The sequence below is a fragment of the Bactrocera oleae genome, chromosome 5 (assembly GCF_042242935.1).
Source record: "Bactrocera oleae isolate idBacOlea1 chromosome 5, idBacOlea1, whole genome shotgun sequence".
Taxonomy (NCBI): Eukaryota; Metazoa; Arthropoda; class Insecta; order Diptera; family Tephritidae; genus Bactrocera; species Bactrocera oleae.
This window is the reverse complement of record NC_091539.1, coordinates 13,671,937-13,688,089: the sequence shown is the minus strand read 5'-3', so window position 1 is coordinate 13,688,089 and position 16,153 is coordinate 13,671,937.

The window sequence follows — 16,153 nt, the reverse complement described above, 5'->3', positions numbered from 1 at the left end:
TACATTTGGAAGCGTTTGATAAATTGGAAATACTGAATAATGTCTACTAAAGTTTGCCATGAGTTCCGCTATTTTATCTTTTATTTTATTGTAGTCTTTTTTTTCCATAATAGTCTAGATTTTTTCCATAAACTCAATAATTAAAACATTTTATGGTTTATGCTTATGTTTTCCCCATTGAAATAACGATAAATTAAATCGTAACAATAATACACATTATTTTTTTAACGTACATTTCAAATCTGTCTACGAATATCCTCTTGCTTTGTTTCTGATAACAAAACCGATAAAATTAGTTTCCGTGACACCCTCAATTACACTACAAGTTATGTTTCCAGCGCCAAACCAATAATATCTGAATTCATGACACCTACTGCATTTTTTTTATCGGTTTCAATTTTGATTTCTACAACTATCAGATTCTACAACACCCCTGATTATCCAATTAAACGCTATAGTTTCCGAAGAAATTGTTCTGATCGGACCACCATAGCATATAGCCGGCATACCAACTGATTGATCAAAATCAAAATAAAGGTCTTTTTATGCTCTTTTATGCTATAAGAAATGCATCTGTGAAGGGTATTATAGCTTCGGTACAGCCAAAGTTAATTAACTAACTGCTCAAGCCTTCACACACAGAATATGTGGACCCCGGTGCGTATGTTTGACATTTTGCCGAAAATATCGGTCAATCTGTGAGATATATTTTTGAAATTTATAGCAGTGAATGTCTGAAGTGTAAAAATATCATTCCATTAATTTTCACAAGCCACTGCTATTATTTCGAACACAGTTCTACACATCGAAGAAACGGTTGTGCAATGGGATAGCGAAAGCATTCGGAATACCAATCAACTTCTGAAGATTATAATCTAGAGATGGACTCGCATTAAATAAGTAATATTGATCTCGAGTGTCATTAAAGTTTTATGTATTGATCCCAACCAATCCGACATTTTTCGAATTTGCTCCAAGTGTTTCCTGAGCTTTGTGACTTCTATATTTAAATAATTACGTTATGTAGACCCGACAAGCGTGAGAACGGCTTCCCGTATTTTAAGTAAGGACCATGCATCCAGACATGTGAGATATTGGATTGATTGTTCGACCAACTGCAACATCATGTAGTTCTCATCAACGCGACTGTTTAAATTAAGGACACTTTTCATTTACTGAGAAATTCACTGTTTTTTCGATTGATTATAATTAATGTGACATTTCTGAAAGCTCGATATTGAAAACTATGCCAGAAGTGATTGCAACACTCATGGACTGGTTCACTTTGGCTTAGTCAAAAGGCAAATCCATTGACATTCATTAATTGAGGCCACGAATTCGATTAGCTAAAGTAGACATACTTAGGTATCAAGATATCCTTATCCTTAGGCAATTCTTTGGCAATTCCGTTAAGGTAGTTATCATTATTTATTATTAAAGTAGTCTACGATCAATTCTGTAAATTAAATTTGATTTTCAAATTTAACATAACCGGAATTATCCAATAATTACTTATTTCCGATTAAAATACTATGATCGAGTTTCATACGAAAACAAGTGGATGTATTGAACTCTCCGTAAGCCAATCTTTCACCCAAAACAACGTCCTCTCACTATATATACATACGTATATATTCAATTTTATTATCAATTTATCTACAACTATTCCGATAATCGATAACTTAAATAATTGCTGACTTGGTTGGTCCGCTTAGAGATGATAGCTGATGCAGGATCATATTGAGCACGTTTATTAAGCATAAATTGATTTTGTTAGCACTACATTTTTCCAATATGTTTACTTACTATTGTTGTAAGGGGTACCATATAGCAAAATAGTGGGTAGGGAAATATAGTAGAACATAAATATTGCTCACTTATGTGAATTCCAGTCAGCCACTGTTAGTCAATATAAAATGAGTAACAATTTCAAAATATTTAATATATTTATGAAAAACCTAAATATTATCTAACAAAGCATTGCTATGATAAGAATTTATATCACATCTGCGACGTCATATTAGCGTATATATTTTATGAATGAAATTCAGAGACATGTTGAAACCGTTATATATTTCAAACAAAATCTGATCATAGAAAGAGTCAGCTACATTTATAAACTGTAACACAGCTGTTGTTGATGAAATCACTTATGTAACTTTTCACGGTTCCATCTTTGGAACACTATCTGTTTTTGCTCGAGTAGTCATAATGCCTTTTGACAGATGTTCACATACTGAGTAATAGTTTTTTGTGAATCATTGTGTGAATTACAACTTATGTAGTTATCTAGAGATATACGTACATAAGACTTGTATATACATGGATCTGTTGATATATTATAGAAGTCAAAAATACAGCGCGGAGTTGACAGTTACGGAAATAAACGACATTTTTCATACAAAATCATTTTTATGATCGTTAGATATTATAGTACTAGACTTTATACTGCGTAGTAGTGATTAAACAACGTCTGGTTTTTGTGCTCAATAATATTATTACTTTATATGTTACTATTTATATATAAGTATGTACATATATAGTAAATAAAAACTGCGTAGTAATATGGGAGCTGTAGATAAGTATTGTAGTATGAAGGCATTTATTATCAATGAGATGATGTTATTTTATTTATTTATGTATGTTAGTATATATTTTATTTTATCTTAGGTGCATAAACATATGTATATATAAATATATATAATATTTCATATTATATACATACATATCTACTTTACTACATGCATACATATGTATTATCGCAGCTCTTTTTATTATTTTTTATTGCTCAGGTTCACACTTCAAAGGAAATTTTCATTCACAGAAATCACAATAATATAGTTAGTAATTTCCAATTCATTTTGACCTTTGATCTCTCATAGTGCGAAGCTATGAAATATTAGTAAATTAAAAAAAATCGCGGTTAAATAAATATTTGAAGACATAAGTGTAGGACATAATATATGCATATGTTTGTAACTATAGATTTCTCAAATTTTATTTATTGCGAAATTCGCACATAAAATTTAATACTGAAGACCACAATTAGATTTCGTCATTATTGTGGTTTTGAAATTCGAATAAACTAACACATACTAAACAGCAAGTGATTGAACTACCATACGGTTACTGCCAACAACACAAATACGAACGAGTTTGTGACTGTGAAGTATATAGTACATAGTGTTATATATTTTTAAAGTGCAACAGTTAAGAGTATTAACTGAAATCAGGGTTGTATATAATGCATTAAAAATATTAATTTTTAAATTTGTAATCCCAAATACAGGATTGAAAAATGAGAAAAACCTTTTATCTCAAACACCAAAATGAAAAAAAGTTTAATCTCAAAAATCGGATTAAAATTTTATTTAAAAAATTTTATTACAACTACCGGACTGAAGAAAAAAATTTAAACCCAAGCTTATAATTAAAAATTAAACTAAATAACTGTAGGATTTAAATTTTTTCGCGTTTGCGTACTTCGTGTGCTACCATTTTGGTTATATTTTGAAAACGAAAGTTTATTTTTAATAAAATATCAACATAGTTTCGCTTCTTTTATCTTATTTATATTTAACTGTTTTTACCCGTTTTCTTTTCAGCTTTTAATTAGAAAACTTTTTTTTGCATTTGTTATAATTTTTTTTAATCCCAAAATCAGAATTAAAAATTGAAAATTTAATTTTAAAAAATTTTTTTTTAACAACAAATTAGACTTAAAATAAAACTGAAAATCTAGTTTTAAACCTAACCGCTTTGAATAAAAAAAATCCGCAACCCTGGTTGAAAGTAAGAATAAAAATTTTATTAAAAATCTAAATTAGTTAAAATAAAACTTGCTCTAAATAGGGAATATTCAAAAGAAGTTTAAGAATAAAAATATTGAAAATTTTATTTGTAATCTCTAAATTTTAAATAAAAATTAAACATTTAATTTTAAATCTCAAAATCGAAAATAAAAAAACTTAATTTTTAATTTCAAAATTGGAATAAAAAATTTAAAATCTAATTTTTAACAGAAAATTTTTGAAGTGGCTAATGTAATAAAAATCTAAAAATTTAATTAAAAATCTGGACCAGTTAAAATAAAAGGTATATATTCCAATAAGGGTCTATTCAAAGAAAGCGTGAGAAGGTGGCGCTTTTCTGATAAATAAAAAATTAACACATGTCAAAAAGTTTGAAAAACAGTTTTAGAAGATTTAACATCATCTCAAAGTAACAATTTTTGAGAGTAAGTGAAAGTCACATTTGCAAAATTGCTAGACTTTAATATTTTTAAAAATTAATTTCTACTTAAGAATTCAAAACTGATGGGCAGTTTTCAAAAAAATCAAATTCAATGACAGACGTAGCTAATGAATATAGGTGTCCTTTAATTGACATTTTCTTACCAATTGAATAACATTTTTCTCAGAACGATGTCAATGTTTTAATTTTTGTTAGTAAATTGACATATGAAGTTAGCCCATAACCAATAAATATTTTCCGCCTATTGCTATTTGAATTAATATTTTAATATGGCTATGACCAATTTTTCGTGATTAAATTTGACCTAATGAAAATCGCATATAAATCTTGTTAAAATTGACAGTCTTTTGTCATTTACATACTTTTTTTTTATTGTAGTGTTAGAAATGTGCCAAAGAACTAGTTTTAGTTATTGCATCTGACATATTCATTCATATGTCGCTGTTATGCAAATATTTTTCCAATATACTGGCATAAGAGATCACAGAGGCAACCTTGAACACTTCCATAATTTAAATATATTGTATTATATATAGTTTTCTAAGCATTATTTATGATATAACATAATTTTTAAGGAACTAATGACGAAGAAAAAATACAGGAATACGAATAAAGTTCAGAGCTTTCGGAAAAAACTAATTTTCTTTAGTCATAAAAACAGAACGATACAAGCCGAGCCGTTGGCGAAAGATTAATAATCAAACTTTTTATCGTCCTTCAACAACAATAGGAGCTCGCTAGATAACAAATAGATGCTTAAGGAGAAAAAAATTAAAAACTACTGTTCAAGAATGAACGCAGAACCAATCTATGGTGCCAATAGAAAGATTTTCAACCCTAATAAATATATGTATAGAAATAATATTACAACCAAATTAGCTTAAACAGCGTATCATATTTCTCAGTGACAGTCAAGCACACCTTGAATAATTTCGTTTATATGATGATCAAATCGGGAATTAATCAAAATCTGAGTAAATATAAATGTTCAACAGGTGACGGAACTAGCTAGAGAAGCGGCGGTCATCAAAGCGATGGACGGAACCCCAATGGGTAGGGAACTGCAAATGTTAATTCTGGTCCATTGGTTTAATGGCCCCCGCTTCGTTAGCTGGGTAACACACACTAACAAAGAAGAGCGTTAAATATAGTGGAACGGCTTACAACGATCGCTACTGAGTTGTCATATGTGGAATTTGGGTATTGGGTTGGCAAAAAATGGTTGGTTCTGCAAAATTGCTTCGAAAACACGAGGTGCTTAACCATTTTTTTCTACCTTGACACAATATTGGTGAAATTTTTTAAAAACAAAAAAAAACTGGTAGAATACCCTATACAAGTTAAGTAGATTCTATACCAGAACTTGATTTTAAACACTCAGTTTGAACGGTAGCTAAATTTCGGAAGGGTATCTTGTCACAAAAAGGTTTTCTTACAAGTACTTCAGTTTGATTGATCGGTTTGTTTGGCGGCTATATGCTATAATGGTCCGATATCAGCGGTTCCGACAAATGAGTAACTTTTTGGAGTAAAAAGGACGCGTACACGATTTCAGACGAACATGGCTAAATCAACTCAGCTCGTCACCCTGACCATTTATATATGGTATATATTTTATATAGCCTATATAGTCACCTAAAAGGAGACGGTGGTACAAACTTCTTGGCAAACTTAAAATACCCTGTTCAGGGTATAAATAAGCTATTATATGCATACTAGTAATATGTGTTATAATGGCAATACTGTCTGTCTCATGATGCACATATAATACTTCTCGGTTTTTCTAAATTCCTTTCTCAGTACACAAACAGGCCGGTTATCGCATCTAAACCGCTCGCATGGAAACACAAAAACGAAAATAACCAATATGCTGGAGCCACATGCTGGTTGGCATACTAATTAGGGCATGACGGAACGAAACGCAACGACTGGCACACAAGCATGTGTGCGTCTGTGTGTATACATTATACTACTACATATTATATGCGCATATAGCCAGCATAATTGCTGCGTATAAGGACACCGACGTTGAAAATCGGTCTAAGTGCCCGGGGGCGCTGCAGCATGCAAGCATTCAAGGTCAACACGCATAAATATTTATCACTAAAGGAAATAAATGAAAAATAATAAGTAAAAGAATTTTATTTTGAAATAAATAATAAATGAAATTAATGCAAAAATCACTTTGATTTCAGTAGTAAAGTCTATATAGATGCCGAGATAAATAATATTTTTAAGAAAAAAATTAAATAATTATATGAATGAATATAATTAAGCGTCAAATAAATTATGAAATATGCATTTGATAACCTTTGCCACGCCACCGACTTATCAAGCTGCAGCTAACCAATTTTTGGTGAATTATAAAGTGCAAGCGCACCTAACTGGTGGCTTTTAATAAAATCGCGTTTTTTTTCTTTAGAATAGACTGTACGTACCGACGAGTATAATATGTATATATATTTTTACAACTCATCCAATAAAATTCCTAAACTTATACCAAGAAGCTATGTAATAAAACTTGCGACAGAGTCTTTCTGTTACTTTTTTTGAGCACGTTCGACCGATATGTATTAATTCCTGACATCATAAACGAAAAAAAAAGTATTAATACCTTGTACTCTTATTCAAATATGCTTGGGCTTGGGTAAAACCTTGGTCCAGGAATGTTAAATGTGAAGTTTGAGATTTGACCATTAGTGTGAGTTTGACAGCCCTAAGTTTACGACACATAACATCTTGTTTTTTTAGACAAAATTAATTGTTTAAAACATTTTGGTACCAGAAGAATTAATGTGTGATTGAAAACTATTAAATGTTGTAAAGTTGGGGGGAGTTCTCTCTATAGAGAATTCTTTGAACACGGTAATGAAATCGGCCGACTGCAACGAAAGCTATAATTGAAATCCGTCTGCATATAAAACAATTTTTTTCTGTGTAAAATTCGTACTTTAAAACATTTTAAATGCAAATTCAAGGTTTTGCATAGGAAAAGAATAGCAATTATCTGTTGAGGGTTTGTTGACGATATCTCGAAAGTTGCACATACATATGTTTAAAACTATTGATGAACTTGATGAAAAGTTGTTAGAATATGGCCACTTGTTTGTTTTTAGTTAAAAAGTTAATGATTTTTAAATATCTTCAGTCTGATACTCATGTTACATTGTAATGAATATCAGCCCGAAGAGTTTGAAGATTGCTTACAATTAATTTCCCTACCTGATTCAAAATCTGCGTTAATTGAAATATATTTTATGTATATTTGAGAAGTTTTTAAAGCCTTTGCATAAATTAAAACAAAAGTTTTTAGAAGGAGTTTGTTTGAAATTTTGAAGTAAAAATTATATGGTAAAATACACTGCAATATGGGCTCAAAACTGAAAGATTAAAAAAAGCTTATATAGACATTTTTGTACAACGTTGCCACTTGCTTCAAAAATTTTGTTCAATAATATGCAATTTAAATTAAGGATCAAACATTATTAGATCAGGATAAATAAAGATAAAACAACTAAAATAAAAGTCAAAATAATTTACAGACGATTTGAGGTCGGAAAGAGGAGGGTGCTTGGATTTTTAAGCGTTAAAAACGGTCTATCTCGATTTCCCGCAAAACTACGTGTCGTATGCAAAAGTTATGTGTCAAAGTTATAGGTAATGAAACGATTTACAACTTTTGTCTTGACACATTTTCTTTAATACCACTACTACCATACTGATACTAGTCGTATATCAAGACTTTCTTTTCGCCAACAACAAATAGTACCCTACCCTCCACCATAAAAGAGCACAAGATTTACGCCATATCCGTTCGATTTGCTTACCTGAATATTGTTTATGCTTATCGCTAGCCGCGACCTCCATACAGTTCATACGCCCAATTTCTCTTTCGCACAAGATTTTGCACTTATCTATGGCTTATGTAGTTATGTGTGCAAAAAACTTTATATAAGTCAATGTCAAATTTAACTTTTAGAGATTTCTAATTTTGCAACAATACAAATTACAGTATTTGTTGTATTTTAATACAAAAATATACTCATTAAAAATTTGCTTATTTTTACTGCTGTTTTGTTTTATTTGTTTAGAAATTTTAAATACAAAACAACATAAAATTTAGCTGTATATTGGTGATTATATGATTATGTACCTTGAGTGTGAGAAAATAACGAAAAATAAAATGTAGAATTCTTAACTTAAAAACTAAAAAAAAATTTAAAACTCAATTATTTTTTAAGGAAAATTTCATTAAAAAATTTACTGGAACTAAAATTTATTTTATCTGAGTTTTGGTAATTTGTATTTTATTTGTTGTATATTTTCCAATATGCCGTTATTTGGAAAACATTTTTGAAATGTATATACCTATATGCATAATATATATATATATATATATATGTATGTGTGGAAATATAACTATATACCATTTATACATATATGTGTGTTACTATACATATAAATATGTATGTTTATTTGCAAATGCACTAATGTATTTATGTTCTAAATATGTACATACATACATATATTCACATGTATGTACTTATATCGATGCTAAAATCTTGTGCGTTTGACTTTTGTCAGAAGTAAACACTGTCATAAATTATGAATTTTGTTTTTGAGTTTTAAAATATCGAGCTGCACAGTTTATATATTTAGAAACATATTTATGCATGGCTGCATTCATAGAAATTTTTAATCCATTTTTTTTACTATGTAGCAACACGTTGCGAGAGTATAGCCATATAGTTTTGTTTACCTAACGGTTGTTTATATGTATTACCTAAAACTAATCGAGATAGATATAGGGTTATATACATATATATATAAATGATCTGAGTGACGAGACGAGTTGAAATCCGGGTGCCTGTTTGTCCGTCCGTCCGTGCAAGCTATAACTTGAGAAGAGGTTAAGATGCATTGATGACACCATAAAATATAGGTAATGTAGTAGGGCGGAATCGAACCACTGCCACTGTGGATCGGACGCTAATCGAAAACCTATAACATACAAAATTTTTATTAGGTACATCGAATAGCAGTAGGGAGGGGCATCTGTGGCTTGAACATCTATAAAAATTGGGCATTGCTACTCCTCCTTGCTATGCCTCCTTATAAATTTAATGTACATACTTATCTCACGAACCGCAGCAGACGAAAGCTGTGTCAAATAAATCCAGACCAAATCTTTCAAGCACCTCTGCCAACAGTGTGAAAATTGGTAAAATTGGATGATAACTCCGCCCACTCTTCATATAACTGATATGTAGAAAATAATTAAAAGCAGCAAAACTCTATAAATAAATACGTTAGAAGCATTCTATTTCACATGATAATGCATACTTATACAAGGGTCTCATATATTACAACCACGCCTACTTCTAACGTATAACTTTTGTAAATTTTCCCGAATTTTTAAATTTTATAGCTTACAAGGTGCGTTCCAAAGTAAACAGTAAAAAAGTAGCAAAGTAAACTCTAGTGACGCCATCTATGTATATGTCGACTAGTGCGTTGAAATCTGCTATACTTTATCGACTTCCAGTAAAAATTTCATGACATATTATCCATTGTAAGTGAAGTTATTGCGTTTTAAGTGTCAGTATGTTTTTGTCATCGGTGCGAAAATGAGAGTCAACATTAAATTTTGTTTTAAAATTGGTAAAACTTTTAGCGAAACGTTTTAATTGATGAAACAAGTTTATGGCGATGATTGCCTATCCCGTAGCAGAGTGCACGAGTGGTTTCAACGTTTTCAAAGTGGTCGTGAGGAAATATATGAGAAATGAGCCGAAACCCAAAAAATCGCGCCTGGAGAAGTCAAAAGTGAAGACAATGCTGATTTGTGGTATTCTACCTTGGAGTTTTGAAGCGTTTGGTGCGCCGTATTCGACGTGTTAGGTCCGAATATCGCGAAGATGGAAGTTGGCGTTTGTTGCACGATAATGCGCCGTCTCATCGATCGACGCTTGTGGCCGATTATTTGACCAAAAATCAATCACATTTTAACAATCAACCGGATTCACCTGATATGGCACCGTGTGACTTCTACCTTTTCGGAAAAATGCATTTGCCGATGAAGGGAAAACGTTATGCAGACGTGGATGCCATTCAAAAGGCTTGCACCGGCATACTGGCGTCCATACCGGGCAACGAGCTAAAACACTCATTCGACATGCTTTTGGACCGTGCAAAAAGCTGTATTAAAGCAGAAGGAGACTATTTTGAATAAAATTAATTGATTTTGCCGATAAAACCATTTGTTCTGTTTTTTTTTTTAAAGTCCTGTTTAATTTGGAACCTTGTATATGTAAATCGAGAGTCCATCACGATAATGAAATAAAACTTTGCGCATATACTGTCTTTAAGATATTCTATCTCACTTTCTAACATTATCGAAAAATTTTCAAGCCCCCAGTTTTCGAATATGTGGACCTCAGTGCCTATGGCTGATTGTTTACCGAAAATATCGGTCTATCCGTGAGATCTAATATTGAAATTCAGAGAGGGTCTTTTTCTGTTAATAACATGCCTTTTTGAAAAATATGTACTTATTATTATCCTTAAGGTCAATGCTCAGGGTTTTGTGAATTTAGAGAAAATTTGTACAAAATATAGGGAGCATAAAAAAAAAACATTTATTTACACTGAATCTACAGTCTTGCTAGAATCGCAAAAAAAATGAAATGCTATATAATATATAATTAAAACCTTTTTCAAAAAATTTAAAATTTAAAATTCTTAATTTACATATAAAATTAAAAATATTTAATTTAAATTTAAAATTGTTTTATTTTTCGTTACAATTTCTTATCTACCTTAAAACATACTTTTGCATAAGAAAATTTAAAATAATAATTAAAATTCAATTATAAAATATAACTCAGAAGTTCTGTGGCACCCTAATGTGCATATGCTGTTGCCAGCTCCACTTCGCTCGCAGCAAATTTTTGTTATCGGCAATACAAGCTGTCCGTCGAGGCAACGAACCGTTGTTCGTCTTCGTAAGCAAACGCTCGTCGCGTATCAAAGTGCGAAAAAGTGGTGTGATTATTGTTATTTATATTGTTGCTATTGTCATAAATACTTTTGTTGTGTCAATTTGAGTTGTTGTAGTCATATTCTGCGTATAGATTTGTATAGGCATTTCTCCTACATACGCATATGCATTATGTACGTGCGGCATAATTTCTCACTTTACCTTTTGTTGCTCGTTTTGTTTTAAAATACAAAACTTTATCAAACTTGATGCCGATCTTTCTGCGCTTAATTTTGTATATATAGGTATAAATACGTATTATTATAACTTAACAAATAACTTATTGCTAGTAGAAGTAGTTTTGACTCACAGCAAGGCGTGTTCTGAAACGATTTCCGGTTTTTGCCCACGCTGCATTGATTCTAGTTAAGTCTCAAACCATTTGAAAGCTGTGTTGCCCGACACCAAATCTTTTACCGCGTGTTGCTTTTATTTTGTAATAGATGCTGAGATGATTTTACGGTTTGTGGATATTTAAGGTTGAGTATAGCGCTTACGAAGGCAAATTAAGTACAATATATCTTTATTAATGAATCTTGATGCCCTGAACAGGGTATATTAAGTTTGCAATGATGTTTATAACATCCAAAAAGAAGGACGGTCGGAGACCCTATAAATTATGCTCGTATGTATATATAAATGATCAGCATGACGAGCTGAGTCGACTTAATCATGTCCGTCTGTCATTCTGTACATACGGTATTTAATCTAGTTTTTGAGATATCGATCTGAAATTTGCACACATTTGCCTAGAGCTTTACTCCTCTTGAACTTGGGTGTGCTGGGTATATTCTAGATGCTGTTCCTTTTATTATAATTCGCTCTGACAGTTTTTTTTTTATTTTTGTCAATCGGTATTATTTGAATGGTTGGAAAAAATCCTGTGTACATATTTTATGGAAAATTATTATTTTTTTAAGAATACGCAGAGCATACAAATCTTATGGATTCTCATTTTTCTGCTAGTTGTAAACTGGGATTAACACAGAAGATTGGTCACAAGGTTTAGAATCCTTGACATGTATTTACTTTATTATCCTGGTTATTCCTATACAATCTCGATGTAGTGTGCCATTTTGATGTACTATCACTCACAGCTTGATGTAAAACCAGTCCAATCGACATTAAAATCTAGTTTGTTACCACTAATCCACTACTGAAAGTTAATAAAAAGTGTAGTCGGTTATGGTTATGGTTATCGCATCCTAACTGTAAACTACCGTTTCGATGACTAAGTAAGAGGATTTCCAAAAAAAAACCTTTCTCCCGTTTTGCGCTAAAATAGTATCTAGGTTTCACTGAGGATTTTTTAAGATCTAAGTGTTAGTCATAAGTAGTTTTCTTGATATAAAAACAAGCTGGTTTTCATACACTCTCCAACTTCATCAAAAAGGTCTCTATATTTATTTTCTTTCACCTTCTACCCGTATATGTTATAAAATCTAGAAAGCACAGAGAGTCTGATTGATCCGAATTTAATATATTTATATTCCTAATTTGTATAATTTCATATAATTTATAATTGTTTAAGTCTGACCCGGTGCCTTATACTAGGGTCTATGCTTAAAGCATTGCCTTGCCAATGCGGGACATGTCCACAAAAGATGCTCCATTGTTTCCTTGGTGTCTTACTGTTGACGTTTCTTTCAGCCACATTCTGTAAGCGTGTGCCACCATTAAACTGTGACCAGTGAGGATTCAAATCATTTTCCTACAGTCCCTTATATCAAGTACTTTGTATTACTGATCTACCGCTTTACATATGAATTTTGCAATTATGCCTCTCTCTAACTCTGGACAGTATATCCACGCACCAACCACCATTTTTGAGCTATCCGTATAAAAGTTTAATCTGTTGCTGGATTTGAAATTTGTTTTCTAAACTACAAATTTCTTAATTATTTGAGCAACTGATGAGCGTTTTGGATAGTTTTCCATATCAATAATCACTCAGAAATTGGCTATCGCTTGATGAAGTTAGACATTTCCTCATGAAGGTCTGTTTTTTTTAAATTTCGATTTTATGTGTGTGTGTTGTTTAAAAGTGTGAGTTTCAGCGTAACTTAGCTGTCGGATAACACTATATCTCAAGAAGTCTATGTACAAAGTACCCATATCACATATGCAGTCGATGAAAAAAAAAATACAAAGTCGGTGCAATAAATTTGTGTGTTTAAAATACACAATTTGTTTGTGTTTTACTTAAGAAAAAAATGTTGTATTGACCTAGGCTATTCGCTTCATCACCAGTGTTGACTTTAACGCCTGTTCTTCGAATTTACAACAGTAATTAGTCGCTTTTTTCCATCTCCGATATCGAAAGAGCGACGCTTTGCTTCGTTTTGTTTGCACTGCCAGATTCGCATATGCACACAGGTACCTTCCCGTACACCTGTTGGTCTCTTTGGCTCTGGACGTGTGCGCGCGCTTTCACACAATTTAGTGCTCAGATCGCCATCATCATCAGCAACACATTGCCAACACCAGTGCTGACGAACTGGCCAATCCCATAGTACCTACAGCGTTGAGCTGCAGAGTTCCATTGTGAACGTGCAAGTGAACTTGAGCGCATGCGCAATTACATGGAATACTCACGTGAGTGCCTGTATGTGTGTCCTCAACACATTGCCTTCTCGACTTAAGCGCAAAGTGCAGTTTTTTTGCTCTTGCTTTTACTTTAGCTGCGGTTGGGGTTGCGGCTTTATCGTTTGATCTTAGCGCTTTCAAAGTTAATTGCACGACTGCCGCATTTAATGTTTCGCTCGTTCACTACGAGTATACTACGAGTATTGCCATTGGCATTGTGCTTGTCAATGTCGTTTTTGATTCTCACATTTTCCGCTCTATGCACAAATCCATCTATAAGAGGGGATTATATATATTTATATATACATATCTGTTTTTAGCACAACTTTTTATACCAACAATGAGCTCTAAGTTCGAACCCCTTAGCAAATGTTTCTTCATAAGCATTTTATGATCACTCAAGGAAGAATTCTCACAAAAAATATACTAGTAGAGCCAAACGCCATTAATTTTTGAGGATCTAAGTTCACCTGGTGACAATAGTAACTGTAATGAAGGAGCTACCCTCCTCTAGTGATAGCGTGTGGAAGACTTTGGCCATCAAATTTTCGATTATTTGGTATGTTCATGCTATAACTTTTTCTTCTCGATTGGAGTTTTAGTTTGACTATCTAAGCTCCAAGGGCCGAGTCGAAAAAATTCAGAACAATTGGTTTTATCGGCAAAATCAATTAATTTTATACAAAATAGTCTCCTTCTGCTTTAATACAGCTTTTTGCACGGTCCAAAAGCATGTCGAACGAGTGTTTTAGCTCGTTGCCCGGTATGGCCGCCAGTATGCCGGTGCAAGCCCTTTGAATGGCATCCACGTCTGCATAACGTTTTCCTTTCATCGGCAAATGCATTTTTCCGAAAAGGTAGAAGTCGCACGGTGCCATATCAGGTGAATCCGGTTGATTGTTAAAATGTGATTGATTTTTGGTCAAATGATCGGCCACAAGCGTCGATCGATGAGACGGCGCATTATCGTGCAACAAACGCCAACTTCCATCTTCGCGATATTCGGGCCGAACACGTCGAATACGGCGCACCAAACGCTTCAAAACTCCAATGTAGAATACCGCATTAACGCTTTGGCCAAGTGAACCAAATTCTTTGTGGACAATACCCTTGGAATCATAAAAACAAAGCAGCATTATCTTCACTTTTGACTTCTCCAGGCGCGATTTTTTGGGTTTCATATTCATCGTCATTTATGTCCTCAAGACCACTTTGAAAACGTTGAACTCGTGCACTCTGCTGCGGGATAGGCAATCATCGCCATAGACTTGTTTCATCAATTGAAACGTTTCCGTAAAAGTTTAACCAATTTTAAAACAAAATTTAATGTTGGCTCTTTGTTCGAAGCTCATTTTCGCACCGATGACAAAAACATACCGACACTTAAACCTTACTTTCAATAAATGAAATGTCATGTAATTTTTACTGGAAGTCGATAAAGGATAGCAGATTCTAACGCACTAGTCGACATATAGATAACGCCACTAGAGTTTACTTTGTTACTTTTTTACTGTTTACTTATTAATATTACTTTGTATATTCTTCTGAATTTGAATTAAAATTATTTGATTTAGTATTATTACATTGTAAATATATGAATCTGTAAGCGTACATTTCTTAACATTGAAATTAGCATTACTTTTCCCATTTAACACTCAAAATACTCAATTCTGTATATTTGCGCAGAAATCCGCTTATAATTTGTTTGTGGTGAAACATAATTTTATGGCGACTGTATTTAAGTATTAAAAAATAAAGATCCCGTTTGTAAATGTTTAATATTTTTTTGTTAACCTATATATTTCGCGTTTGGACATCAGAAATTTTCAATTGTGATGTTACAAAGCTTTTGATCCCCTCTACCCCTTGTCACACTATGTCACATTCGAATGATACCCTGCCCCCCCTTTAAGGTGTGACGTAATTTATGGATAGCCCCTAATGTATAATGTTAGACTTATAAAATGTTACTTAAGTTTATCGAAAACGGACTTTAATTCGAATTTTCCAGCTCATTCCAAATTATTATTGTGGATAATTATGTATTATGACCCTTAATAGACGTCTGAGAGCCGAGCTGCTAGTAGATTATTTGTTTATTTGTTGAGAGCTGATATTTCGTTGTACGACCACCGTTTGCTGAGAAAGTGGTTTTTCAACTCAATGATAGCTCGATTGTTTGCATCAGATGTGTTGCTTTTTAAAATGGTTTAACTGTTTTGAAAACAATAAAAAGTTTAAATATGTTTGAGTAGAAATAAGCAATCTACATAT